Source organism: Prionailurus viverrinus, chromosome B2, assembly GCF_022837055.1.
Source record: "Prionailurus viverrinus isolate Anna chromosome B2, UM_Priviv_1.0, whole genome shotgun sequence".
Lineage (NCBI taxonomy): Eukaryota > Metazoa > Chordata > Mammalia > Carnivora > Felidae > Prionailurus > Prionailurus viverrinus.
Window position 1 is genome coordinate 48,843,866 of NC_062565.1, and position 27,188 is coordinate 48,871,053.

Consider the following 27,188-nt stretch of genomic DNA (forward strand, 5'->3'; position numbering starts at 1 on the left):
GGTTTGAGTCCCAACTCTGGTATTTCCCAGCTGTGAGCAACTAGGCCGTACTCTTTACCTCTGGGAACCTATCTTTTCTCTTCTATACAGTGGTAATAAGCACCTGCCTTTTTTCCATGTCACTGGGTTTTCTCAAGAACCAATATTTCCAGATCTCTTGATCTTTGCTACTAAAAATGTGGTCCACACACCAGTAGCACAGGCATCACTGGGAGTGGCTTAGAAATAAAGGATCTCAGGGGCGCCTGGGTGGCGCAGTCGGTTAAGCGTCCGACTTCAGCCAGGTCACGATCTCGCGGTCCGTGAGTTCGAGCCCCGCGTCAGGCTCTGGGCTGATGGCTCAGAGCCTGGAGCCTGTTTCCGATTCTGTGTCTCCCTCTCTCTCTGCCCCTCCCCCCTTCATGCTCTGTCTCTCTCTGTCCCAAAAATAAATAAAAACGTTGAAAAAAAAAAAAAAAAAAAAAAAAAAAAAAAAGAAATAAAGGATCTCAGGCCCAACTTCAAATCTGCTGAATCAGAATCTGAATGTTAGCAACATCTTCAAAGGACTGGTATAACATTAAAGTTGGAGAGCCCTGTGAAAGTGCCACATGAAAGTGCCACGGCTCTAGGGCACAGTGCAGGTAGGGGGGTTGTTAACAGCTTCTCACCTCTGTCTGAAAGGTCATTCAGGCCACCAGTTTTTTACTCTTGGGACCAGTTTGGGATTTGGGGGAAAGGTAATTTGCTACATATACTGTATATTATTTAATGCCCCCAGTGGGGTATGGATTAGCACCCTTAAATAAAACACAGTGACTACTGCACTGAATGGGATACATAAAGAATACCTTTATTATTATCTTCAATGTGTTTGCTGCAAACTTAGAAAACAACTTGGGTTTCAGAGCTTTGGAGTTTTGGAATGGCTGATGAGGACTGGGTAAAGGAACTTCTCAGGGATGTGCTGACCTCAGTCCTGCCTCTGCAAGATCCTATCAACTGCTCTAAACCCAAGGCAGATGTGTGTTTTGGGGAGAGAGAGGCAGCTCATTTTCTCCTTCATTCTGGAATATTAAGCTTGAGCAAAAAGTGGAGTGGGCAGGATGTGCAGGCATTTCTTCACACCACACAAAAGAATGTATGATTCTTAAAAAATAAGAAGACTTGGCTTGTTATTTTTTAATCCCCTGGAAATCAAGTAAATAGCTCAATCAATTAAAAATGTGTCTTATTGAAGGTATTGGTGATGTGGGTGATTTAATCACAGGAAAAATGTTCTTATGATAAAATTTTTCTAAAAAAGATGAAGCAACTCCCCCCCCATATGATTTTTTCCACTTTCCCTTTCACAACTACCTTAAACATAGTCAGATTCTGTCTTGAGGGCTCAAGCAGGCAGAACATTTGGGCTGCTTCTCTAACACGGATGCCTTTGTTGTGGCCCTGCTGGAACAAAAAGGAAGGGGAAGAAATTCCATTAGTATAACTTCATCACTGATATTTCAAAAAAAGATCCACCTAAAAGGAAAAGCTGTTTGAAGAACCTATAACATTTAAGAGATGGAAGAGACTCAGGCATCTGGTTCAGTGGAATTGTCTTCTGATCCTGGCTCTTCCCTGAGCTGCTAGGAAGAATTAGAACTTTCTCCTCTATTTGTCTGGAGCAAGACATTTGGTGGGTAGTCAGGGCTGGGCAACAGGGGTCTGACTTTCCTACCAGAAATACCTACCAACTCACCTCAGATCCCTTCCAGAGACAATGAAACGGAAATGATCAGCTCCAAACTGAGCCAACTCTGGAACATGTACACAAACTCACGTTAATGTCCGAACTTGTTCTTATCAGGGCATCATCTTCTATTATTTCACATAATGTTCATAAAACTATGGGAGATTATTACCTCCATGCTACAGAGCAGGAAACTGAGGCTCAGAAAGTTAGACAAATTGCCAAAGGCCACACACTAGAATCCAGGTCTGGCTAATTCCAAAAATTGTGCTCCTCACCACTGTAGTTTCCAGTTCTATTCCGAGCCGTAGATTTGCCTTAGGGGCCATAGGGTTCTGGGTAAGGTAGGGGTAATCTGAGCAACAAGGCCAGACCGGCTACTTAAGTCCTGTCCATGGAAAGGGTGTTGGGTTAAAGAGCAAGAGAGGTGGCAGGACGGGGAATTCATGAGCCCACAGAAGATGATTTATGGTTCCTTTTCAACCTGCCTTCTATCTTCCTTCCAGGGATATAAGTGAGATAATCATAGGATTATAGTGATGAAATGAAACTCCTAAAGCCAATCTATCCCCTGCCTTCAGGCAGTGGTTCATTTAAACTAGACAATTTTCTCCCTTTGTTTAAAGATCTTAAGAGGAGGAATTTCCAAATCACTCAAAGCTACCTATGACAGGGGCTCACAGGTCTCGTAGTGATTAATCTTTTTCTGATAATAAACCCAAATTAATTTCCAAGCATTACTGAGTTCCTACTTTGTCCTCTGTGCTACAGTGGGTGGTGCAAGTTGTGTGTGTGTGTGTGTGTGTGTGTGTGTGTGTGTGTGTGTTGTTTTAGATGTTATATGGAGGCATAGTTAGCCTGTCCTTAGATTTATTACAGTTTTCTTGGATCAACCAGAACAATACAACTGCAATAATTAAAACCCAGTAGAAATACTTTCAAAAATCACATGCTAAGTAGCATCTACTTAATCTACTTCTGGCTCTGCCAGAAATGAGACATGTGACTGTACAAGTCACTAGGCCTCTCTGCTATTCAGCTTCCTCTTCTGTAAAGTAAGGGGCAGGCAATCTTGTCACCATGGGTGCTCAGCAGCCTGAGAAATGCAGATTCTTAGATGTGTGGTAGAGACTGTGAGTGTGATAAGACCTCAGAAGGGAAGTGATCTTGGGGGGACTGTCTTGCTAAGGCTTTCAGGAGGAGGGGGTACGTTAACTGGTTCCTGAAGAATGAGTAGCCTGGGCTTTGAGGGAGGAAAAGGTGCTCCAGGAAAACAGCACAAAACAGGAATAAGCATTACCTGCTGGCCAGCCAGTGAGGGCCAGATGAGGGAGATGTGGGGCCAAATTACCTAAAATCACATGTAGCTTTGAGGTTAGAGGTGGCATCTCATTAAAAGCAATAGCAACAACAACAGAAAGGAGAAAAACAGAGAGAAAGAACTATGTGACTAGATTATCTAGCATATCCTAGTCTGCTCGGCCAGGTGCTTTAGGTGTATAACACTTATACCCACTTAGGAAATAGAGATGAGTGTCCCCACATTCCTGATGATGAAACAAGGCTCAGAGAGGTTACATAATTTGCCTCACGTCCCCCTGTAAGTGAGTGGACTTGGCTCTATTTAACTCAAATCCTGAAGTTTCTAGATGGGCCAGGATGTAAAGTAGCAGGAGTTATGGATATTTTATGAGCAAGTGGAGTAAGAATTACGCTGAGGTAAGGACACCAGGAGAGTGCTGAGGCAATGTAGGCTTAAGGGTGACAGGATGAGAAAGGAAGAAAATATCCGAAGGTAATACTCTGGGAGATTGAAGGGAACATGTATTGGTTATGGGATTGTAGGCCAGAAATGGGTAAATCAAAGGTGACTCCACTATTTGAAGTGTGAAAAACTCAGAATTCTCTGACTCCACAGATCTCAAGGAGAGTAGGAAGAGAAGCTGGTTTGGGGATGAAGGTGATTGAAATCTTGGATGTGAGGGATCTCAATTGGTGTGTCCAGACAGATGCTGACGCTGTGCCCACAAGACCTTGGCAGAAAGGCAGGGCTAATGAGAAAGCTCTGGGAATTATTGGCAAAGAGAAATAATTAAAATCTGAGAAAAAGGGGGAACTGTGCAATGGAGATACAGTAGAGCACTTCCAGGACACATGTGGGAAGACCAAGAGAAGTCTGCATGGGAGACAGTGAGTATTCAAGGAGAACATAAAACCAGCAGAGCAGAATCTAGAAGCTGAAAGGAAAGTGACTTGTATGAAAGTGGGGTAGAGTGAGGAGGATGGGGTGTGTGGGCCTATTAATCCTCAGAAACTCCAGTTACAGTAGAGAAGTCTATTAGAATGAAGACAGAAAAATCCAGATCATTTGTGTGTGTGTCTGTGTGTGTGTGTGTGTGTGTGTGTGCGCACGCACGCATGTACACATCATTTCAAGGTTCTTTTTTGTTATTTCTTCAGGCAAATAGTACACCTGTGATCTTTAGATCTTCTGCAAGAGAAGAGCTATTCTGTAGAACTTGCTCTGATATAACTTTGTACTTGAAAACAATATGCTTTCCTAGGTTTGCTGAATTTGTCACCCAGCTCTTTGGAGCACTCATACGCTCACTTGATAACCACTGTAAGTTCTTTCTGTGAGCCAGGCCCTGTGCTAGGTGTGGCCCTGCCAATAAGCAGATGGAGTCACCTCAGTACTCACCCGCAAGACATGTATGTAGTCATTAGCTCAGGTAGACAAAAGGAGCAACAGAGGGAAAGGGAGACGTTGAGAGATGGAGGCTGAACCAACTTCAGTCTCTCACTCTGCATCCATAATCTGCGGATAAGTGGCAGGTCGCTTCCAGACGGTGTGACCCTCAATTGCATAAACAAACGGGAACTGAATGTCAGCTCTAGCCCAAGAAGCCCTTTTCCCCAAGGCAGATTGGCAGGGGGCTCAGGGGGTTTGCCCCTTTCCCCCACCCCCGCAGAGATCATCTGTTGAGATCAGGTGGGTGTACCCCAGCAATCAATACCCTGGGAGAGCTGGTGGAAAGGGAAGGGCAGCAAATGGGCCAGGCAGTTCCTGACTTTTGCTTTGATTAATTCTTTCAAATAGAGTGCTTGCCCGCCTGCTTTGAAAAGGTAAATGCAATATATTTGAAATTAGTATAGATTTAATTGTAAACAACATGTGTCCCTTCTTCCACTGATACTCATTTCACTGACAAGCAGTTTTGGAAAATCACAGTAGCTTCTTCTTTGTAGGTATCTCTCTCCCTCCCCCATCCCTGTGCCCACTACACCACTTATATACAGAGAAGCCTTTATGTTCTATATGTTTTCACACATGCAGCAAAATATGGAGGGAAGAAAAAGCCTTTAAACATATTAATCATCTTCTATTTTTCTTAGATGAAAATTTTCTGCACTTTTGTTCATGTAAACGCGAAATTATCCTTCTGCAAGCTGAGGTGGTGGCAGTTCCTGAACACAGTTATATTTTGCAGATAACAGGATTAGCTTGGATGTGGGTAATAAGTTGGTGAATCTCCCCCCGGCCATTTCTCAACACTGTGAGAGCACTAATCCTTTATGCTTTGATGTCTTCTACTTTTCCATCAGGTGCGCCACGGACTATTTGTCCTGGGGCAGTCAGCTCTCTTATAAGATCTCATAGTGTCCTCATTAGCTGCGCCTATTTACCCAGCCAGCCTGTTGAACCCAATTTATAGTTTATGTGATTAATTCCCAAAGTACAGTAAACCCTAGCTCTAAGGCTCTCTATTATATGACTGCATCTCCTTTAAGGGCAAACACAAGCTTCAGCTCTTTTGCTATATGACTGCATCATATATAATACGCTAATAATTTTACTCTCGACGACACATTAAACATCTTTCTATACACTTTCTTTATAGCACACAGCTCATAAAGAAAAGAATGTTCCATATTGGACTGTAAAGTGCTAACTATATGAGGGAGTCATTTGGTTTTTTGCTTTAAAAAATTTATTTTGGCCAAAATTATGGCACAGCACTACTATCTGGTTTGAACACTGAATTGGCAAACCACGTCACTGTACAACTCTTTATCTCCTGAAATATAAGTTTGAAAGGGCTGAAGAGGTAATGTGGCAGCACAAACCCATGGGCTCCTTTTCATCTTTAACATGCAAGCTGGGAAGATAAAAGGTTTAAGTGTGTGTGTGTGTGTGTGTGTGTGTGTGTGTGTGTGTGTGTGCGCACGCACATGCATATGTGTGGAGAGCCAGAAAGCAAGACAAAGAAAGGAAAATGAAGAGAAGAGCACTCAAGGCAACCGATGTCAACTTTGCTGGGATTTTTCTTATAGCAGAAAGAATTACGGAGAAGCAACTTACATTTGGTACGGGGGAAATGATACCAGCAGTTCTCAACTGGCTGTATCTCCCTCCCAGGGCATTTGATATTGTCTAGAGACATTTTTGGTTATCATAACTCAGGGGCATGCTACTGGCATCTAGCGGGCAGAGGCCAAGAATATGGTTAAACATCCCATAGGCAGCTCCTAAAACAAAATGTTACTTGGCCCCAAATGTCAATAGTTTCAAGGTTGAGAAATTCTGTTTTATACCTTTGGATTTGGGATTAAAAAGAGGAAACTTGATTATTTTTGCTTTTAAATCTTAACTGACCTCAAAGTTGAGAGAGCATGAAGAGACAGTTGATATTTGGCATCTATCTGTGTATCTTGAATTTTGCAACAGATCAGGGGTTGATGATTTCTAGTGTAAATAGCTTAAGACTCTCACTTCCTTTTGCTTTCTGACAGTTAATTTGATGCGTAACAAATCTACTGGGTGATGGGTCGGCAAAGAAAAGTGTGAGATATGACTCAACATCCTTTGCTACTGGTTGGCAGCTCTGGAAAACATTGTCAGCTAAGATGTGAAAATGAATGTCTCTGAAACTATGGATTTCTGTGATTTATATTACCTTGATTCTATTTCCAGTCTGTCTCTGTTTATATTATCACTAGTCTCCACTGGCAGGGGAATGAACAATCATGGACATTTGCTGATATGTAACTTGTCTAATAATCCCGCAATTCTTTTTTTGAGTAATCTTCTAATGGCCATGGCCTTCATTTACAGATCAATAAACTAAAGTGGTGAAGGGGTAAAAGTAGTACAAGAAACAATGGAGAATTATTAAAACACTATGAAGGGAAGGTCTTAGAGAAGCAACCATCATTGCTGCATTGACCCAATGCTTTTGTCCCTGATTCCGGAAAAACTGCAAAGAGTTTGTAACTTACAAATCACTGGACAGATGCCCAAATACTTCCTGGATTTGTTTTCCTTTTAACACAGGTTTATGGAGCAAGTAGCTTCTTTAGGAAATATAACTTCTTAAATATTTTTGTTACCAGGTTCTTGTCCTGGAACCTGCCCAGTTTCTATCATTGAGGGTCCCAAGAAGAAGACTTTGAGCTTACTGCTAACTATATACTCTCACTAAGTGTATAGTTAAGGAAGGCTTTATGTTTCTCCAACTCCTATCCCCACATTTGTTTAGGAATTGGGGATCTCCAACCATGTGTGATCCACAGCAACCCAACTGAGTCATGGGGCTTTACTTAGCATGAAACATTTAGCCTGGCCTATGTTTAGCATGAAACATTTAGCCTGGGTCACCTGGAAGGAGATTACATAGAAAATTGTTGACCTCTCTCTTAAAACGATGCTTTGTGTGCATTTCTGGAAATGTAGTGGGTTTTCTCCAAGAGTATAAGGTAGTATAGAAGTCTCCTGATTGGGAATGGTAGCATTTAGAAAACTCAACAGGTTTCTCATCAGAGACAGTATTAACTCGGTTTTGTGTCATTTCCAGTATTCTGACCCTTAGTTTGCCATCCTTTGAAATATAGGTAGTAATGCTGGACTCCCTCATGGAGATGTAGGAGGAATCATTCATAAAACATATTGTAAAGTTTTTACAAAACTCCAAAGTACTATAATAAATTAGATGTTGATACCTTCCAGTTCTAAAATTCTCTGACTTTATGATGCTAAACAGGGAATTATCACAATCAGTAAAAATTCAGTTGGTGGTAGAATGTCCTACGGCAGAATTTGATTCTGAGTTAGTGATGTTGCTTATTTTTTTGCTTTGTTTTTCAAAATACAGCCAGCTCTTGATTTTCCTCATAAATAGCTAATGGAGATAATCTCAAGAAGATGAGATTTAAAAATTCCTTGCAATCAAGTGACATAAATGAGACATTTTTAATATTTAAATAAATTTACATTTTCAGAGCATGCAATCATGACAGATAATATTGATGAGGTGCTTACTGTGTCCTGGGAACCTTGCTAAGCATTCTATACCGATTTTATCTTTTAATCCCTAAAATAATCCTGTGAGGTAATTTGCTACTATTATCACCAATTTACTGATGAGGAAACTGAGGCCCATAGTACTTATGTGACTTACTTACAAACATGTAGTAAGTGGCAGTTATGGGATTCAAACTGGAATATTTCTGACTCCAGTATCTGAATCCTGCACCACTCTATTCTACAACATATTGCTTGGATTCTCATTACAGAGGAAGTCCATGTGGGCTAGCATGCCTGGTTTTCCTATTATCTGTTATTAAGCATATTGGCCTGAAATCTCTTGAATGTAGCAACTCAAGTATCTTTTTAGTTTAGAGTAGGTAAAAGTAGAGTAGTTCCTGAGAAATGGGTGGAAAATAGAACATTCTTTTATGTTCTCTTCAGTTGCCTGAGGGAAGTTGGGGAAGGGAATGCCTTCTAACAATTCAGCATTGTAGGACCTCGGCAGTTCTTTGCAGAACAGTTTTTTTTTTCTCTTTTGCCTGAGATGTGTAAGATGCTAAGCAGATCAATCTGGGGTCACAGAACAACAGCCTTGACTGGACATTGGGTAGTCTGGAATAAAGAGCATTATATCAGTAATGATAACAAGAAAAGATTTGCCTTTCTTCTCTGACCATCATCACCCCTTTCCCTCAAAAAAATAAAAAACCCTCAACAGTAGTGGCCATATGATTGACATAATTTCTCTGAAATTTTCGCATGTTCTACAAAGTAGCCAACGCATATAGAGGTAGGAGAGGCAAAAAGTACTCTGGGTTTAAGAGGCTGAGAGAGAGAAAAAAAAAACATAAAACAAAGACAGCGTTATGGGGCATCTGCTGTAGGCCATCGAAACGGTAGGTGAGGGAAAAGCAGCTGCTGAGGTCAGTTGAACTCTCATAATGTTGAACTCCAAAGAGACTTGGATTCCCTGGACATCTGCTGGGTTAAAGACCCATGAAGGATCAAAGGAGTCACTGAATTGGAGAACTGTGACTTTCTGTTTGTTACCAACCGTGGCTAATGTAATTGAAGGAGAAATTGTGTTAGATCTGCTTACGGACAGGTAAGATTTTATTGAAAGTAGGAAAACAAGAGGTTTAATACTATTGCCCATGTGATGATGTATACATACATAGTAGAGTAAAAGTGAAAAAAAAATGAATACAGCAGTACCTGAGAATTAAACTCTGAGGAAGCATATTAGGGAATCAAGTAAGTACAAGAGAAAATATTAAACCTCAACAGGGTGGTAGGGAGCCAAAGCAGACTTGGGGACAATCAGTTCCCCAAAGTTTGAAGTTTGAAGACTGCAGTTCTTCAAAAGGAGAAAGGTAGAGAGACAAACTAACACATCTTCACTGAGACTTCGTGTAAGCTTGGTGTGGGTTACGACAAAGCTGTCCAGGAAGACAGTACCACATCAGTTAAAGCTGTCAGGGCAGTGCAGATAAGGACAGCAAGGCATCTAGAATCAATTAATGATAACAAGAGGGTTAAAGTGAAAAGAGGATTTTTTAGAGATAGGCTAGGCAAATAGAAGAGATCAGAGAGAAACTTGTCCGGAGTATCTTACTGAAGCAAGACTGAGAGTTCAGAAGTCATGAATTCAGATTTTAATCCCAGTTCTTTGTGAGATATGAAGGTGATGGCTTGACTTATTGGCATCTGAAGTTTCCCTTTCAGTAAGAATGACAGGAACCAGCTTTCAAGTAACTAAGTGGAAGGGTATTGATTGTTGAAATTTCAGGCGTCTCTGAAAAGCTTCAGCATCCCCCCTCACATGTCACTGAAGCCATTAATGTGTGATTTTATTCACTAGTGATGTTAAAATATGCCTGGCAAGGATAACACATTAGATTTCATCAAAGACACATGAGTACTTTCCCTAGAGTAGGCTGTAAATTGGACCTTGAGATCGGTTTGGCCATTCAGAGATGGAGGGCATCAATGAGTTGGAAGTAGTGACTAGAACTGGGTGATGAGGAACGTTGGAACACAGGTTTCCCCCACATCATAAGCTTGTGTCAAGACATTTATGCAAAAGGTAATAATTCTCACCATATCATGGTCCACCATACATGACACTTCTTTAAGGCAACCAGAAAAGGGGGAGGAGACAATATACTGGGGAATGAAGGAGACAGTATACTGGGGAATGATCTTCTTATCTTTTCCTTATATATATATAGTGATTGTTGAGGGCAATAATTACTGGTTGCAGGTGAGAAAGGGGACTGATCAGTTTAAATTCCCTTTTGCCTTGGGGCAACATTCCTAGTTGAAAGAGAAGGAAGGAGCTTCCCATTCCCAGCTCTAAAGGAGAAATACTGTACCCTTACAGAACTATAAAATAGCCCATCTGGAAGGGTTTCTTACAAGTAAGCTAAGTGTTACCTGTTGTTACAGATTAGAGAATTGAGGCTCAGTAAGGTGTTTGCTCCTCTTGGCTCATTATTACTGTCAGATTCTGGTGACTCTTGACATCATAGAAACACTCTTGGCAGTAAAGGGATACACAGAACAATCAGAAAACACTTCCTTCCCCTAGAGCTTCTAGTAACTTAACTGCTTAGCCTGCTGCCTTCTTTCTCTCTCCTCTTTTTTCTCACTCCTCTCCCTTCCTCTTGTATTTGGGGAAAGTAAAAAAATATGTGCCCATATTTTCCCACCCAGAAAAAAATTTTTCCTAATATTTTAAAACCACAAGTAGTATATTAAAGTATTCTATTTTTTTTTTAATTTTTTTTTCAACGTTTATTTATTTTTGGGACAGAGAGAGACAGAGCATGAACGGGGGAGGGGCAGAGAGAGAGGGAGACACAGAATCAGAAACAGGCTCCAGGCTCCGAGCCATCAGCCCAGAGCCCGACGCGGGGCTCGAACTCACGGACCGTGAGATCGTGACCTGGCTGAAGTCGGACGCTTAACCGACTGCGCCACCCAGGCGCCCCTAAAGTATTCTATTTTTAAAGAAATTACAAACTAAAAAATAAAACTAAATCTTTGATCTTCCCTTTACCACATCATGGTTCTCTGTTAGCATTCCTAGAGGCAATGACATGTGTCAGATGAACTCTTCTTTTACTCTATTTAGTCATTTTACATACCTGTGTTTAAGCCTACTGAAAATATACAGCATTGATGTGTCTGTAAGGAGGTCTATTTATAAATGATTTTGCACATATAGTTAGTCCTCAGCTTGCTTTTGCTACTCAATCATGATTTTAGTATCACTGTTGATATTGATATCAATATTGATATATTATACTGTGGTATAGTATTTTATTATATAAATATATCACATTTTATTACTCTATGTATTGATATTGTTTAGATATTTTAAATTATAAACCGTGATGATCAAAAACCCTGATATCTGTCTCTTTGTGTACAAGTGCCAATGATTTTCAAGGTTGCATACTAAGGAATTGATTCTCTGGGTCATATGGAATGCATAATTATAGGATGTCCTAACAATTTGACCTCCAAAGTACCTATACCAATTTGTACTCCCATCAACAGAATGTTAAAATACTAATTCTTTTACATCTCTAATGTTTCATACTGCAAAACATTTTAATTTTGCCAGTTTTCTAGATGAAAAGTAGTATCTCATAATTTCAATTGATAATACTAAAATTGAGAATCTTTCATATGTTTATCAGCTATTTGTAGCTCCTTTTCTTTGAGTTGCCTGTTCATAAATGTTGCCCATATTTATAATAGACTAATTTTTTTTCTCTACTGATTTGTAGAAATTCTTCATACATTGTGGATCCTATTCCTTTGTTATATAAGTTGAAAAATATTTTCCTGTCACTTTCTTTTAAACATTTGTTCATAATATACCATACAAAAGTTTTTAATGTTAATTTGTTAAAATTTGATAATCATTTTGCAAGCAAATCAATCTTGCCTTTTGAACTTTGGTAAAAAAAAAAAAAGATCTCCTACTCTAAAATTATAAATATTTTTCTATATTTTCCTCTTATAATTTTAATTAGTATTTTGATTTTGTATTTAATCTTTTTTTGTGGTATGAGGTAAGGATCTAATTTTTTTTATATGGATAGCCAACTTTTTTGTTACATTTCAAATTTTCTAATATCATTCTATCCCTGGGGACAAACATTTATTTAGATTTATACCACTAGAAATTGTTTTGTCTGTTACTAGACTTCATATAAATGTATACAGTATCTAGCTTTTTTTTGTTCCACATAATGTTTTTGAGATTCCCAAGTTAGTGTTAATTTTCACAGCCTTGCTAAATTCTCCTATCATAATGATAATGATTTTCAGTTAATTTTTGTATTATCCAGTTAACTGTCACATAATTAACATAAAACAACTAAATCTAATCTTTTGCTGCACAAGCCATTTGTGTGTGTGCACGTGCGCGTGCGCACACACACACACACACACACACAAACACATTCTTACATTGTTCTTGACTTTAATGGGGACACTTCTGATATTTCACTGCTAAGTATATTAGTTGCAGGATTTTAATTGACTTTCCTTTTCAGGTGATGACTTTTTTAGCTACATCATATACATTTTGATCTATGCTATATATTGTATTTTTATACTGATTCATTTCTATATTTTTGTAAAATTTTTTTTCAATTTCATGGCCCATGAATTATTTGGAAGTCTTTTCATTGTCAGATGTCTAAGATCTATGCATTACCTATATGAGAGCTTGTTATTATGATTTATTGTTTTTTGTTTTGGGGTTTTCTTGCATTGTAATAAGCGAGTGTGGATTTATTTTTACTTTTTTTTTTAAGATTTCTATGTATTTAAGTATACAGTCTATTTTTTATACTTTTTAAAAATAAAAGTAGAATTAACATACAGTGTTATATTAGTTTTAGGTGCACAATAAAATGATTCAACAATTCTATACATTTCTCAGTGCTTATTAAGATAAGTGTACTTTTAACCTCCTTTACCTATTTCACCCATCCTCTCACCCACCTCTCTTCTAGCAAACATCAGTTTGTTATTTGTGTTTAAGTCTTTTTTTCTTTTTCTTTTTCCGTTTTTGAGATGTGGCCTTTTTTTTTCTATTTGTGGGATTTTTTTTGTTTCTTAAATTCCTCATATGCATGAAATCATATGGTATTTGTCTTTCTGTCACTGATTTCACTAAGCATTATACTCTCTAGGTCCATTCATATTGTTACAAATTCCATTCTTTTTTATAGCTCAGTGGTATACCATTGTGTGTGTGTGTGTATGCGTGTATACACACACACACACTATTATCTTCTTTATCCATTCATCTAGGGATGGATCCTTGAATTGCTTCCATATCTTGGCTATTGCAAATAATGCTGCAATAAACATGAGGTGTTTAGTGTTTGCGTTTTTGAGGGGTAAATGCCCAGTAGTGGAATTACTGGATCATATGGTAATTCTATTTTTAGTTTTTTGAGGAACTTCCATACTCTTCTCCACAGTGGCTGCAGCAATTTGCATTCCCACCAACAGTGCGCAAGGGATCCTTATTCTCCACATCCTCAGAAATAGTTGTTGTTTCTTGTATTAACTTTTTTAAAAGTTTATTTATTTATTTTGAGACAGAGAGCAGGTGGGGAGGGACAGAAAGACAGGGAGGGGGAAAGAGAGAATCCCAAGCAGAGTCCACACTGTCAGCACAGAACCCGACATGGGGCTCAAACTCATCAACTGTGAGATCATGATCTGAGCTGAAATCAAGAGTCACATGCTTAACCAACTGAACCACCCAGGTGCCCTGTGTTTCTTGTGTTTCTGATTTTAGCCATTTTAACAGGTGTGAGGTGATATCTCATTGTGGTTTTCATTTGCATTTCCCTGGTGATTAGTGAGGTTGAGCATCTTTTTATATGTCCATTGGCCATCTGTATGGTTTTAACAAACATGTGTGTTCAGGTCCTCTGCTCATTTTTAATTGGATTACTTATTTTTTATTGACATGTATGAGTTCTTTATATATTTTGCATATTAACCCATTACCCAATATTATTTGTAAATATTTTATCCCATTCAGTAGGTTTTATTTATGTCTTTTAGTTTTATTGATTATTTCCTTTGCTGTGCAAAAGCTTTTTGTTTTGGTGTAGTCTCAATAGTTTATTTTGCTTTTGTTTCCCTTGCCAGAGGAGACATCTAGAAAAATGTTTCTATGGCCAATGTGAAAGAAATTGTTACTTATGTTTTCTTCCAGGAATTTTAGGATTTCAGGTCTCACATTTAGGTCTCTAATTCACTTGAGTTACTTTTTGTGTACAGTATAAGAAAATGGTCCACTTTCATTCTTTTGCATGTAGCTGTCCAGTTTTCCCAAAAGCATTTGTTGAAGAGACTGTCTTTTTCCCATTGCATATTCTTTCCTCCTTTTTCATAGATTCATTGACCACACAAATGTAGATTTATTTCTGGACTCTCTATCCTGTTCTGTTGATCAATGTGTCTGTTTTTGTTCCAGTATCATGCTGGTTTAATTACTACATCTTGGTAGCATATTTTGAAATCTGGGGTTGTGTTGCCTTTAGGTTTTTTTTTTTTTTTTTCCAAAATTGCTTTGGCTATTCAGGTTTTGTGTGTGTGTGTGTGTGTGTGTGTGTGTGTGTGTGTGTGTGTGTGTGATTCCATACAAGTTTTAGGATTAGTTCTAGTTTTGTGAAGAATGTTGTTAGTATTTGATAGGGATTACATTAAATGTGTAAACTACTTTGACTAGTGTGGATATTACAACAATATTAGTTTTTCCAATCCATGAGCATGGGTTATTTTAGCATTTAATTGTGTTTTCTTCAGTTTCATTGTTTTATAGTTTTCAGAGTATAGCACTTTTTCCTCCTTGGTTAAATTTATTCCTAGGTATTTTATTATTTTGGGTACAATTATAAATGGGATTGCTTTCTTGATTTCTCTTTATGCTACTTAATTATTAATGTATAGAAATGCAACAGATTTCTGTACATTAGTTTTTATCTTGCAACCCTACTGAATTTATTTTGGAGTCTTTAGGGTTTTCTATGGTATAATATCATGTCATCCACAAATAATGAAAGTTTTACTTCTTCCTTATTCAGTTTGGATGTCTTTTATTTATTTTTCTTGTCGGATTGCTGTGGCTAAGATTTCCAGTACTATGTTGAATAAAAGTGGTGAGAGTGGACATCTTTGGCTTGTTCCTAAATTATAGCTCTTCAGTTTTTTACCACTGAGTATGATACTATCTCTGGGTTTTTCATATATGGCCTTTATTATGTTGAGGTATGTTCCATGTAAGCTTACTCTCTTGAGAGTTTTTATCATGAATGACTGTTGTACTTTGTCAAATGCTTTTTCTACATCTATTGAAATGATCATATAGTTTTTATTCTTTCTCTTGTTGTGATGTATCATGTTGATTTATTTGTAAACATGGAACCACCCTTGCATCCCTGAAATTAATCCCACTTGATCATGTTGAATGATTTTTTTAATGTATCATTGGATTTGATTTGCTAATATTTTGTTGATGATTTGTGCATCCATGCTCATCAAAGATATTGGCCTATTTTTTTTTTGTATTATCTTTATCTGATTTTGGTATCAGGGTAATGATGGCCTTATAGAATGAATGTAGAAGCTTTCTTTCCTCTTCTATTTTTTGGAATAGTTTGAAAAGAATAGATATAACTCATCTTTAAATGTTTGGTAGAATTTGCCTGCAAAGCCATCTGATTCTGGACTTTGTTGGGAGGTTTTTTTGTTTGTTTGTTTTTTATTTTTGATTACTGATTCATTTTCATTGCTAGTAATAGATCTGTTCCAATTTTATATTTCTTCCTGATTCAGTTTTGGAAGATTATATGTTTCTAGGAATTTATCCATTTCTTGTAGGTTGTCCAATTTGTTGGCATATAATTTTTATAATATCCCCTTATAACTGTTTGTATTTCTGTGGTGTCAGTTGTTTTTCTTCCACTCCAGTACAAGTATACAGTTTTTTTAAATTGAACTTTTCATGTGTGTTAGAAAATGATGCATGTTCTATATCTATGTGATAATTGAGAAATGTTTTCCTTCTGATTTAATAATGTAGAAATAAGAAAAAGATTATTTTAAAATGCTTTCACTTCACACTCATCAGGATGGGTATAATTCTTAGAAATGTTAAATAACAAATGTTGGCAAAGAGGTAGAGTAGTTAGAACTCTCGTACATTACTAGTGCAAATGTAAAATGGTGCAGCCACCTTGGAAAACAGGCAGTTTTGCAAAATGGGAAATAAAAAATCACCAAATGACCCGGCAATTTCACTACTAGGTATATATGGAAAAGAACTGGAAACATATGTTCATACAAAAACTTTGTAATAATGTTCATAGCAGCATTATTTATAATACCCATAAATTGGAAACAATGTAAATGTTTGCCAACTGCTAAATGGATTAAAAAATTTGGTATATCCATACAATATAATATTATTCAGCCATAAAAATTATTGAACTACTGATACATGCATATGGATGAACATTGAAAACATTATGCTGAATGAAAGAAACTGAACACAAGAGTCCATGAATTGTATTACTCCATATATATGAAAATCCCAAAATAGGAAAATTAATGCCAAAGAAATAGATTAGTAGTTACTAGGGATTGAGGAGACATAAAATAGAGATAACTGCTAAAGGGTATGGCATTTCTCTTTGGGGTGATTAAAATGATCTATAATTAGATAGTGGTGATAGTCACACAACCTTGTCAGTGTATTGAAACCCAGCAAATCGTACATTTTAAATGTTGCATTCTTCAACATGATGACTGTAGCCACCACTGCTGTGTGATATATAGGAAAGATGATAAGAGAGTAAATCCTAAGTATTCTCATCACGAGATGATTTATTTTCTTCTTCCATTTTTTTTTATAGTGTCTGTATGAAAAGATGGATGTTAACTGATCTTATTTTGGTAATCTTTCACAAACCATGTAAATCAAACCTTCATCTTGTGTACTTTAAACTTATATAGTGACAAATGTTGTTATTTCTCAGTAAAACTGGAAAAAATCTCAAAATAAAGGTAAGCTCTATGATATAAAAATTCTATCTGGATTTTAAAAAGCTTAAATACAAGTTAGGAAAATTTTCTTAAGGTCTCCAATGGACTTTGAAGTATCTAATCACCTAGACAGAACTTACTGTTCTTTCCTGCTTGCCCTGCCCCCATTAATACCCTCAAAGAATGTATACGGGACTTTGATTCAAGATGACAATTATTTGTGTGTTTGTGAAGTTGAAGGATTAGAACCTTGCCTTATATTTAATTAGAATTGATTAAATTTAAATAAGTAAATGAAGAAATAAGTAAAATTAGGTAATTAAAAAATAGTTCCCCAATAATTCCTTGGTCTGCTTCACAAAACTTCCAACAGCCAACAGAAGCTAGTGAATTCCATAACTAGATCTCAAATTATGTATAGAAACGCAGCTTTACACCATAACATAAAAAGAGCTAGCATTATTTTAACTGGTCATAATTGGAAAGGTGTTCTCCAGAGCCATAAAAGTTCAAATAGTGATACTGGAAATACATACTGATAACAATGAATAATCAATTCCTTTTCTTTTCTTCCTTTAAGTCCCTACTGATAATAGACATTAATAATTTATATAAATAAAATCATAGAGAAGATTTTGGCAAATACAAAAAAATGGTTTAATGTTCATGACACTTCCTTTTTGGAGATAAGAAGTGGAGATTAAGAAGAGGATAAATATTCATCTCTAAAATGGTTTAGGTGTGACCTTTTCCTAAATGCAAAGAGATAGCGATTTGTGGATCTTTCTCACCCTAGTCTATGAAATGTCATTTTTTCTGATTCAATGAGAAATCATTTTCACTTTTCTCTCATATTAGTTTTCATAATAGTTAAATTGGTGGTTAATTGATTTAGTATTAGATTTTGTGGGATATATTATATGTTTATTTTTTTTCTTTTAGCCCAAATATTTTCTTTTTTTTTAATTTTGTATTTAAGAGAGAGAGAGAGAGCACATGAGCTTGGGAGAGATGCAGTGGGAGAGAGAGAATCCCAAGCAGCCTCCACGCTCAGTGAGGAGCCTGACAGGAGTTCGATCCATAACCTGGGATCATTCCCTGAGCCAAAATCAAGAGTCAGACAATGAACCAAATGAGCCATGCAGGCACCCTTCCAAGTATTTTCAATCAAACCCTATGCTGTGGTTTATTACAAATCCTACATTCCAATTTGAGCATTGAACTAATTTAAAAAACAAACAAACCTCTAACTTATTTATTCATTCACTTTTCTGTCACTTATTCATTTATTTAGCAAATACTAACCAAATGCCTGACCCTATGCTAAGACCTAGTGATACAAAGATGACAATTCTTGGCCCTTAAGGACCTCCTGCTTTAGTTAGGAAAAACAGATGTACAAGTAAAGAAAACCATGCATTTTGATTGGTTTTTTAACAAAGGTACAGACTGGGTATTCTTCAATGATAGAGATGGAAGGGATTAAACAAAATAGAGAATGAAGGGTTGGAAGATTGTCAGAGAAGACTTCAGTAAAGTAGGAGTAGACATTCTCTAGAGGCACAGTAAGTAAGGTGAGAGAATGTTCCAGATATACAAGTTTCTTATGAAACCTTTCATAAGCTGAAATGGCATAAAGCCAAGGAGCAACTACCATTAATTTATATGGAAAAAATTTTGAGCATTCTCTGATCTAAAAAACAACTTCTCTTAAGCTTTTCTGAAACCTTAGTATATATGTTGCTAACAGATACACAACATAAAATTGAAATAAAGCACAGATGCTCACAGACAGAATTCAGAGGTATGGTGGCTTGATGCTGAGAGGTTGAGTGTGGTTTCTGGGAAAGGAGCTTCGTGGGGCCACTCTTCCTGCTCATGGTGCTTGCTGCCTCTGTAAGGCTTGATGCAAAACAAATGCTGAACACACTATTTTTGCTTTTTGGCTTTTTCTGTGAAAGTGAAAATTCTCTTCAGGTTTCTTTTGGCTAGGGAAAACAGATACTAATATAAGTATTTTATAAAAGCAAAGTGGCATAATGCAAACTTTCAAAAAGTGGGGGACACCTACCATAAAATGTATAGTACAAAATGAAGGTTGCACAACTCAACTCTTGAGCGTTTTCATTGAGTACCTGCCATGTACACACATTGCTAAATACAGGCCCTAAACATAATGAACATAGTGTTCATAAAACTGTTGAGGGTTCACATAGTTAATAGTGGAGCCAGTATTTAAATTTATTTCTAACTGACTCTATAGCACATGCTCTTAGCCACCATATTCCCCTGCCTCTGATGACACTTCCAATCTCTACTCCCCCTTATTGTTTGTTTAATTCTCATTATGAAATCCTACCATATCAAAAGACTGCTTAAAATAAGGTTCTCCCTTTACAGATTGCCAAAAGATAAATCAGTATGTTCTCAACAAAGTTTATCTCCTTGAAGCTAAATCAGTACTTAAAAAAAAAAGATGATCATTTTGACAAACTAAATATATTTTGATAGCCTCTGTAATCATAGAAACCATAAAATAAGGATAGTGGAAACAAAGCAGTTAGTTTCAAGTGGTAAATTCAATAAAAGCACCTTTTAATAATTTGCTATTAAAAGACATTAGCTTGTTGACAGATGATTTATACCACAATATTTGTCTTCTCCCTATAAACACATTCAAACATTCAGATGTGGTGAAACAAATCACATAAAATCTCTCCTGTTTTTTTTTTTCAGTTTCCTCTTAGTGCTCTAACATTCTGTCTACACTAGGCCCTTTGTATTGTAAAACATCCCTGTGTTATCATAGTAGTTTTGGTGTTCTCTCTGCTTCTTTCACATCAAACACCTGTGAGGTAGAAGATATGGAATTGTTTTTGAGTATTCCGAGCAGTGCAAAATATTTTCCAAACTTTCTTGGCATAGAGAAATACCAGATGTGTTTTCTTTAAAGTAAAAAAAAAGTAGGTAACCTTAGATGTATTTCCAGGTAACGTTAATCCATATGTTACTGATTAGTTAATTGATATGATCAAAAATTTCACTGATGCTACATGAATAAAAGTCTCTTTATTAACTCTTTGTAAAGGTGCAGGTATATTTTGCTTTTAGATATGAGTAAGAATATTTTGGCATTGAAATTTGATTTTTCTCACGTATAGTTCAGTGTTGAGAATCTCGACAATGGTTCTTTGGAACTTTGATAATTCAGAGGGGGTGTTAATTGCCACATATGAGACTTGATGATTATCTCCCAGGCAGCATGGTACGGTGGTTCAAGTACATGGATGCTGGAGTCAGAATGTATTGGTATAAATCCTGTGTCTACCAGTTTCAAGCTGTGCAATTTTATGCAAATTGTGCATCTTTCTATCCCTCTGTCTCTTATTCCTATGATGAAGACAATAACAATATTACCCTGAAGGTTAAAATAAGTTAAGGCATGTGAAGCACTTAGAACAGACATACCGTATATGCTCATACATGTTGCCCATTATTATGTATCACACTACAAGGATATTATCAACCCCCTAGCAATAAAATGGCTCCTGAATATTATTTCACCTACTAGAACGCATCCTTACCAAATTGGAGTCAGCAACATTTTTTACAATTGCTTTAGATGGCTGTGCTATAAGTGGCTTTCAGATGCTAGTGTGGAACTTTGTGCTGGGCCCTGATTTGGGACTAAAGCAAATATATTTTGTAGGTATATCAAGTCTATAGGAGGCTGTGTAAATTATTTCTTTTGGAAGATTTTCCCATTGACAACCATAAGGTTTCAGAAGTTTGGTCTGGCAAATGACAGAGCTCAGGGAAGTCGTGACCTGTACGAACCCATGAAGTGTCATCTTAAACAAGTAGATACATTCAATTCAGTGTGATCTCTCTCATCAAGAGGATATATTATAGTCACATTTCCACACTCCCCATACTGTGTTCTTTAGCATTCCCCTCTGGCTTTATCAGTACCACAAAGGGGTGCCTATACTTATTTGATGAGTTAGAAACACAGAAACAATATGTGGTGCAGTAAGAGATGTATATGTTCAAATAAAATTGGCATTAAGCAAGCAGTACAGTGGCTGATTGAATGGATACTTTCCTTTGGCCTGCATGATATAGTATCAAATTAAAGACAGCAAGGCCAGAAATGTCTTTGGTCATTCTTTAACCCTAATACATCAGGATTTTGTCTGCCAGTAACATTTACAGCCAAATGACTTATATACAAATTAAATCTCAGTCATCAGCAATACTAAATATCAAAAGGATTATCTCAGTGTCTGCAGTGAGAGTCATGGTTCATATTCAAAATATTTAACCACCGTTATAGCTTTGACACTGACTAATCAGAACAGATGTTGGAAGGAATCAACTAGTACAGGTATACTGTCAAAAGCCAGCTGAATATTATCCCTCCCGCGCTCTCTTCGTCATTTGGGAATTACCCAAGCCAAGTATTAACTGAACACTTATTCATGGAGATGCTGTGCTCAGGGAAACAGAAACAGATATGTCAACAGAGAGAATTTAATATAGGAAATTGTTAAACAAGGGTTGGAGGACTGAAAAAAACAAAACAACAACCATGAGGAAATACAGATATAAGAACTGCAGGAAGCAGCTATCAGGCCTAGAGCTGGGGGAACAGAGTGAGGATATTGAAATTATTAGAAGCAGTAAACCCAGAGGAGAGGCAGCACAGTTTGGGATTCAGATTTCTGAAAAGGGAATTCTGCCTGTTCAGGAGCTCTGGAGGGACCCAGTGGAGCTGGTTCCCAGACTTCTGAGGAGGGGAACACTGGCCTGTTGGTGTAATACTTCTGAGGCAGAGTGATGGTCCATTTCAGGGAGTGCCCGAAGAAGCTAGAAAAAGCTGCTGTACTATCAAACTAAGTGCCTGTTCTGGGACAACACTGATAAGAATGGCTAGCAAATGTTGTTTCCTCCCCCAAACTTCTAGATGACCCCTGAGCTATCCCCTGTTGGTGGAATATAGCAGGAACTTAAACTGGTAAAGGAGAAACATATTTAGCAGAAGCATAGCCCCTGTATTACAAGCACTATATATATATATATATATGGCAGGGTTGATTAAGAACTGAGAGATAAAATCTTCAAAATCAGCACAGTTGACTATTTCTATAGATACTGGTAAATTCATATATATATATATATATATATATATATATATACACACATATATACACACACACACACACACGTATATATATACACAGATATGTATATATTCACACATATACACATATACATATGCACATGTGTATATATATATACATGTATATATATCATATAAATACATACATACATGTATATATGTATATGTATATGGTTTGGAAAGTTCTAAAGCCATGGAAACTGTAATGAATTAAATAAGTAATTTATTATAAATGTATTTATAAGATTCACTTAGTGGCAAATATAATAAGTTAGAATCATGAAAACCTTCCACCATAAAATACCTAAAAATGCCAGATAATATAGTTTTAGGTCCTCTTTTAAACAGATGCCCTAAGAAGCAAGATCAGGAGTCCAGGGAAATTAGTGAGCACTGAAGTCACTGGGTGCCAGAAATATCTATTAATCAGAGATATCTGCTGATAATGAGAAGCCTAGAGCTTGGGTTTCAGTGGCTGCCTGGGAGTGGAGGTGGCAAAGAGAAAAATCTGAGACATCCAAGAGGTGAGAAGTAGAATGAAAGGCTACCATTCCTTCCCCTGTCTGAAGTCTTATGTGATCTAGAAAAATCTACACCCTTCAGGGAAATGAAATGGAACAAAAGGTACTCCACAACTGCAGAGTGCAAGAAAATTGATTGTCCCCATTTTGACTTCAGGTAGAGAAGAAAAAACCCTTTTTGGAGAATTTGTGGCCAAAAGCCACAAATTTGGAGCCTGAGTTCATATCATTTACTTGAAATAAAAAGTGTAAGTTGAGAATTATTTTAAAAAGTGTACCTAGGTAGGTAGTGCCTCTAAGTGCCTACAGAAACAAACAATATCCTCTACTGAAGGAAAACACCTTCAATCCAGTTCTAAAAGACTTGCCTCTGATAGAGTACTAATGATTATGGGCTCACAACAGAAAAGTAACAAAGTCTTGAAGAAGAACAAACAAACACCAAGAGTGAGAGTCAGCAGAAACAATAAGCAGTAAAGCCAGATCCAAAAGTCTTTAGATATTAGAATGTTAGGATGTGTAATAATAAAAAAAATATTATTAAAGACATACAAAAGTGAACCAACAATATGACTCAGAAGCAAGAGTTAAAGCAAATAATAGTCAACTTGAAAATGAACCAAATAGATATAAGTGAAATTAAATACTCTGTGGAAAGTTTCAAGAGCAGATTAATCAGGGGGCAGCAAACTTTTCCTGTAAAGGGCCAGACTTTTTTCTTTTCCCTTGTCTCGTATTCTTTTTTTTTTTTGTCATTGTTCTTTGTCTCATAATCTTCTTTTTGTTTGTATAAATATATGGGCCAGATTTGGGCCATAATTTGCTGATCTTTGGGTTAGACAGTGCTAAAAAGATAATTAGTTATCCAGAAATAGAGTTGAAGATATTCTATGGAATACAGAACAGAAAGATAAAATGATACAAAATATGAATGAATGAGAGATTCAGAGAATGGAGAATAAGATAAAAAATCAAACTGACATCTAGGAGAATAGTAGAGATGCAATATATATATTTTTATTTTACAAAGAGAAAGAGAGAGAGTGTCAGCAGGGGAGAGGGGCAGAGGGAGAGAGAAAGAGAATCCTAAACAGGCTCCACACTCAGCATGGAGCCTGATGCAGGGCTCAATACCACAACCTTGGGTTATTACCTGAGCCAAAATCAAGGGTCAGATGTTCAACCAACTAAACCACCCAGGCACCCAAAGAGGCAATATTTAAAAAAAAAAACAACAATTTTTTTTGTGTTTGAGTATAGTTGACATAAAGTGTTAGATTAGTTGTGGGTGTATTACATAGTGATTTGACATATCTCTGTACATTTTGCTATGTTCACCACAAATGTAGATGCCATCTGTCACCATACAATGCCATTGACCTGTGCTGTACCTTTTATTCCCATCATTATTCACTCCATTTTAAGAGACAATTGCTGAAATTTTTAAAGAATTGATGGAAAGTTCTCAGATTCAAGAAGTCCAGTGGGTCATAAAGTGAAGTCCACACTTAAACAAGCTGAAAAACAACAACAACAACAACAGCAGCAACATACCAAGGAGAACTTCATAACAGTCGTGCTATCCTTTATGGGTAAATCAACAACAGATTTGACAGCTTGTTTGCTAATAGCAATAAATGGAAGCCAGAAGATGGTGAGATAATATCTTCAAAATGCTGAGAAAATATCACTAGCAACTTAAACTATATATTTCTGCTTTATAGGTTTCTTTTTTCTTATGTCTCTGATAAATTTCATGAAGTCAGTATCTCTGCCTCATTTTTGCAGTTGTTTGGATTCTATGAGTTAGAGATGGATGAAGTCATTGCTCCTGCCTTTCTGGCTATGGAGCAATTTGAATGGCCTGTGGAGTAGAGACTCTTCCTGAGTGTCCAAACATGTCCTTTCTATATAAAAGAGAACTGAGAGTGTGGGCCTGAATAATGAAAGTCTCTGGACAACCAAAATAAATGGCAAATCTCTATATTAACAGTCATGTACTCCACTAATAAATAAGTCTCTTGAGCGTTCTTTCCATTCAATCTTATATGATGTTCATATTTTGAAAAGAAGCAAACTTTTAAACAAATAATTACCTGTTTGCCCTGGGGCAGCTAGAAACAACTAAGTTTATGTCCTGAGACTGCTCTGCTCTTAAGCTGTGAAGATAAGGCCCTGTCTGTCTTACTACTGTAATCCTAGCTCCAATGAAATGCCTTAAGCATGGTAGTACTTACTACATACTGGTTAGAAGAAATGAATGAAAGGATTAGTGAATAAGGCAGATGATTCTAGCTGCAGATTGTTCAAATGTTAATAACTCCTCCAAGTGGAGTCTTTCTTTGTTGGGTTACCCTTTGGCATTATGTATGTGTTGATATGTTTACAATGTCATTTCCATATTTTTCATATTTATTTTCCCATAGTTTCCTTGAGGAGAAGTCCCATACGCTTTATTTTTTAAAAATTTTTTATTAATTTTTATTCATTTTTGAGAGAGAGTGTGAGTGGGGGACGGGCAGAGAGAGAGGGAGACACAGAATCCGATGCAGGCTCTGAGCTGTCAGCATGGAGCCTGATGTGGGTCTCAAACTCATGAACGGTGAGATCATGATTTGAGCCAAAGTTGGCCACTTAACCAACTGAGCCACTCAGGCACCCCATGTCCCATACATTTTAAAATTCAAATGCTAAGTACAATAGTTAGAACACATACCCACCTTAAAGAAACATGAAAGATCAATGAGTGTTAGACCCATTGACTGGATGGATGGATGGATGGATGGATGGATAAATGGATGAGGAAAATGAAAGAGAATAGCCACTGGCCTTCAGTGACAAGGGAAGCCATATTGGGTAAGGTAATTCCTAAATGACCTTCTATTTTTCCTCTCTTATCTAGATATACTGTAGTTCTAGAAACATATTCTCAGATGACACTAAAGCATCACAGTGCACTACAGTTTGATTTGCTCTGTGCCAGCATCTACTGAAAAGGCTCCTGCATTCAAGCAGTCAATGACTCCTCCTTATTGAAATCCTCTATACCTTGCCTCTGGGCTCCCCTTTCTCCTCACCTCACCAATCTCATTCCGTTTCCAGAATTCCTCTTTCCCTTTTCCTGTCGAACCTTAATATGCCTCTGTTCTCTTGTTGCCTCTCCTCTTTTCATTCCCTGGGACCTCATCCACCTAAATTCTTGAAGAGCAGCCTGATAAATATGAGACCTTTTCCAGTCCAGATCACTATTGTGAGCCCTTCCAATATCCTGCTACACCCTTGTAACTTCCATTAGCATTTAAACCATAACTCATCTATAAATAAATGAATTATTGTTCCTGAAGTTTAGAGAATGAGAATTTATCTAAATGTCCAACCTTGGGTTAGAGATGTAAGCAGCAAGCGGATGATACATTTCACACTAGGCCTACCTCTCAGGTCGTTCCGTGCCATACTTTGGGCACTAGAAACTTTGGTGTGACGGGAACCCTGGAATATCAAGGATATTTACCTCTAGACTGTACTTTCCAACCTGTGAGACTCTGAGGAGCACAGATCTCCGTTGCTTGGGGGACTCTTAGTATATCTGAATGAATGAATGAAACCATTTTCAGAAACCCCAAGAATACATTTTTGTTTCAGGAGAAATTCTTCTCACTTTAAAACTTACTTCTTTGGGTGGGCTAAAGTTTTTGGAAACAAAAGCCTGGAGGTTATACTATGAATTTCCCATGACAAAGGAAAGAGCAGAAGACTATCTTGCTTGCTTAATGGGTGTAAGACAAAAGATTTTGGAAAAATCTCTGAAGACAGGGCAAGGTTTCCCATATTCAAGACTAGAGAAGATCCCTTTATAGGGGAAACTACATAGTAGCAGTGAAGATAGGTGACACGGTAGTAGGTTCCTGATAGGGTCCTTGTCCACACCATCCAGGGCAAATCTAAGTGGAGGATGATGATAAAACCCCCAGAGGGATTTGAGGATCTGAGAAAAATTGCACCCAATCCCAGAGTGGGATTTGCAAATGTGGGAAAACATTACCCTTTCCCCATTCCCAGCTGACATGAGAACATAAATCTATATATGGTTGTCTCTGTAGGCAGCTGATCCAGAGAAAGCCTCTCAGGATTTTCTGTGGTGTACCAAGCACTAGAGGAACAGAATCTTTTTAGGTGCCTGGGGGCACCAAGAAAAGTTTCCCATATTTCAAGCCCATAATTTTCCATGTATCCAGGGTAGCACCTGAAGAGCCCATGGGCTCTGGAACAAGGAAGGATCTAGGAAAACCTTCTTCAATCATCTTCCGTGTCTTGGTCACCTGTGCACACCTAGTTTTATCCTGCCCAAATACTGAAATATATTAATTGCCAGTTTGT

General features: G+C 37.3%; 1 long non-coding RNA gene across 1 annotated transcript; it reads right to left on the reverse strand.

Annotated features, from left to right (window-relative positions):
• Nucleotides 1-886: 886 nt before the first annotated feature.
• On the reverse strand, nucleotides 887-10,501 carry LOC125166724 (uncharacterized). The gene is made up of 3 exons (XR_007152515.1): nucleotides 10,455-10,501; nucleotides 4,413-4,568; nucleotides 887-1,425 (listed from the first exon to the last, which is right to left on the reverse strand). It is a non-coding gene; the product is annotated as an uncharacterized LOC125166724 (long non-coding RNA).
• Nucleotides 10,502-27,188: the final 16,687 nt, after the last annotated feature.